A 3,651-nucleotide genomic window follows, 5' to 3' on the forward strand; every position below is an offset into this window, starting at 1 on the left:
CTTGCCTCAATTTCCTCATCTCTAAAATGAGCTGGAAAAGGAAATAGCAAACCATTCTAGAATCTGTACCATGACAACCTCAAATGGGGTCATGAGGGAAGGAAATGACTGAAAACAACTGAACAAAGAGCTTGATAATTGACTAAATTCACTTTTATTTTGCATGTATATGTCTGTGTGTTTATACTTTGCATTTACATTGTTATCATCAATTTGGATAGTCTTGTCTTTGCTTAATTGACTCTGTGTTCATTTATGTAGATCTTTCTAAAGTTCTTTGTATTCCTCTCCTACATAATTTCTTTTTTTATTTTTATATTTATTTATTTTGGGGGGAATAAAGCAAATATATCTATAACATAGTATAATAAAAATGATTACTCATGAAACTATAACTCTATTACTTACAACTTGATATTACTCTTGAATGGTTAAATGCCACAGAGTAGGTGGCAATGCCTTTACTGTCTATTTTGTTGTAAAGGCCTCTAGAACTTCTGCCATCCTAATTAAAGGATTAATCCTTTCATACAACAAAGTCTGTATCTATTCTTTGCTGCTTGTGCTAATTTTGGCCTTACAATTAACACCAAGAAAACATAGATGCTACAACAGCCAGCGTTGCTCCTCCATATGTGGAGCCATTGGTTACAGCAAATGGAGAAGTTTGGATAGTGTGGCTACATTCACATACCTTGGCAGTGTCTTTTCCAGGGAGGTACACATTGATAATGAAACATTGCCAGAACCAACTCAGTATTTGGGAGGTTCCAAGAGAAAGTATGTGAGAGAGGAGAGGTATTAAGCTGATTTTCGTACCAAAAGTCTACAGAGCTATGATGACCTTATTTGCTCTTTGCTGTGAAATCTGGACAATCTACCAGCACCATGCTGGAAAAAGGGATTGTTTCCGTTTAAATTGTCTTAGGAAGATTCTGAAGATCACACTGTTGAGCTTTGAAATTTGGCTAATAAAGAATGCTACTCTGATGGAATGCCAAACATGCACCTACCAAAAAAGATTATTTGGAGAACTCACACAGAGTATGTAATTTTTTTCTTTTTCAGCTTTTTTCTTAATATTACATATATATATATATGTATATATATATATACATATATATATATATATATATATATATATTCATCTATTACAATTTGTTTAGCCATTCCCTAGTGGACGAACATCTTCTTTCTCAGCATTTCTTTTGTAAAAATATTTTGATATAGGGATGGCTAGGTGGTGCAATGGATAGAGCATCAGCCCTGAAGTCCGGAAGACCTGAGTTCAAATCCGGCCTCAGACACTTAATAATTAACTAGCTGTGTGGCCTTGGGCAAGCCACTTAACTCCATTGCCTTGCAAAAAACTTAAAAAAATATTTTGATGTATATTGGGACTTCCTTCATATAAATGACTTTATTGGGATATAAGTTCAGTAATGAATTCTATGGATCAATACATATGGATATTTTAGTCACTTTATTTGCATAATTCCAATTGCTTTCCAAAATGGCTGTAACATTCACAATTCCATCAAGACTATATCAGTATGCCTATAATTCCACAGTCCCCTAAACAGACTATTGTTATTCTTGTCTTCTTTACTATCATGAAGGTTTTGAGGCAAAATGACAGTTTTGCTATGTGTTTCTTTTATTATTAGTGATTTGGAGTATTTTTCCATCTGATTATGAATGCTTTGCAATTCTTTTAAGAATTGTTTGTTCATGGGGGCGGCTAGGTGGCACAGTGGATAGAGCGCCGGCCTTGGAGTCAGGAGTATCTGGGTTCAAATCTGACCTCAGACACTTAATAATTACCCAGCCATTTGGCCTTGAGCAAGCCACTTAACCCCATTCATTGCCTTGAAAAATCTAAAAAAAAAAGTTACACATAACTAATTATGCATTCATATTAAACACATATATATTATTTTCATATTGAACTCTTAGAAGAGAAATATTAATCATCTACCTACCAAACTATTATCAGATTAATTTGATACAATGATGATTTCCTGATTTCACCATTTCACCACTTCCCTTCTTTTCCTCGTTGTATTAATTTCACTTGTGCAGAAACTGTCCAGTTTGAAACGATAAAAACTATCCATTAGGTATTTTCTCATTGCCTACTGTTTCATTCAGAATACATTTCTTGAGGTGGAGCTAAGATGAAGGCAGGACTTCCAGGAAACTCATTCCCCAAAAGACCCCAAAAGCTGTCAAATTATGGTTCTAGCCAAAATTTAGAGGGGCAGAACCCAAAGAAAGACTGAGTAATACAAATTCCCAGTCCAAGACAACTTAGAAGTTTCACAGGAAAGGTCTGTTTCATCAAGACTGGGGGCTGAAAAAAGCCACAGTCCCAGCTCAGTGCAGCCCAAGGATCACTGGGAACAGCTTGAAGGGGCAGTGAGAGAACTCTCACCAGAGTGAGTGCAGAGCAAGCACCAGCCTCAGAGCAGCCTTGTGGTGAGAACCTGCAGTGGGAGTCTGGGAAGCCAACCTGCACATCCAGAACGCAGCCCATAGACATTAAGGGGGTTGAGGAGGGTGCAGAGGTCCCTCTGCTTTCCCTGGGGCAGGATTCAACTATTTGCCCACACTCAGATCCAGGTTACAGTCTGGGCTCCCACAAACACCACCATAGCCAACAGTAGCCCCACCAACAACCACCAACACAGCTCCAGGGTAGAAAGGAGGGCCTGTGGTCACCCACATATCAAAGCACAGGCAAGAGAACAGTCAGAGACTTTCATAAGACCTTGGAGGAATTAAGGTCCCGGTGGGTTGTCCCCCAAACCCCCAAAGCCTTAGAAGTGTGGTAAATCAGTCATAGGCTGAGGAAATGAGAAAACAAGAGAAAAAGAAGAATCTAACCATAGAAAATTATTTTGGTCCCATAGAAGATTCAGAAGACAACAAAATCTAAGCTTCTGAATCCAAAACCTATAAGAGAAATAGAAAATGGGCTCAGGCTATGCATGAGCTCAAAAAAGACTTTGAAAAGCAACTAAGGGAGATGAAGGAAAAATTGGGAGGAGAAATGAGAGCAATGCAGATAAATCAAGAAAATCAAATTAAAAGTTTGGTGAAAGAAATACAAAAATATACTGAAGAAAATAATATGTTAAAAACCAGTTTAGGCCAAATGGAAGAAGCATCACAAAAGGCATATGAGGAGAAGAATACCTTAAAAAACAGAATTGGCCAGCTGGAAAAGGAGATAAAAAAGCTCTCTGAAGAAAATAACTCCTTCAAATACAGTATGGAACTAAAGGAAGCTGATGACTTTGCAAGAAATCAGGAATAAATAAAGATATTCCAGAAACACTCCCCAAATTAGAAGAAAGTGTGAAATATCTTATTGGACAAACAACTGGCCTCGAAAACAGGTCCAGAAGAGATAATTTAAAAATTATTGGGCTACCTGAAAATCACAACTAGGAAAAGGAGCTAGACTTCATTTTTCAAGAAATAATACAGCAAAATTGCCCTGAGATCCTAGAAGCAGAGGATAAAATAGATATTGAGGGAATTCACCAATCACCTCCTGAAAGAGATCCCAAAAGAAAAACTCCCAGCAATATTATAGTCAAATTCCCAAACTCCCAAGTCAAAGAGAAAATACTAAAAGCTGCCAGA

At 37.3% G+C, this 3,651-nt stretch overlaps 1 pseudogene; it reads right to left on the reverse strand.

Annotated features, from left to right (window-relative positions):
• Nucleotides 1–419: 419 nt before the first annotated feature.
• Nucleotides 420–537, reverse strand: LOC141510777 (U6atac minor spliceosomal RNA; annotated as a pseudogene).
• Between the last annotated feature and the right edge of the window lie 3,114 nt (nt 538–3,651).

Source organism: Macrotis lagotis, chromosome 1 (assembly GCF_037893015.1).
Source record: "Macrotis lagotis isolate mMagLag1 chromosome 1, bilby.v1.9.chrom.fasta, whole genome shotgun sequence".
NCBI classification, from domain to species: domain Eukaryota; kingdom Metazoa; phylum Chordata; class Mammalia; order Peramelemorphia; family Peramelidae; genus Macrotis; species Macrotis lagotis.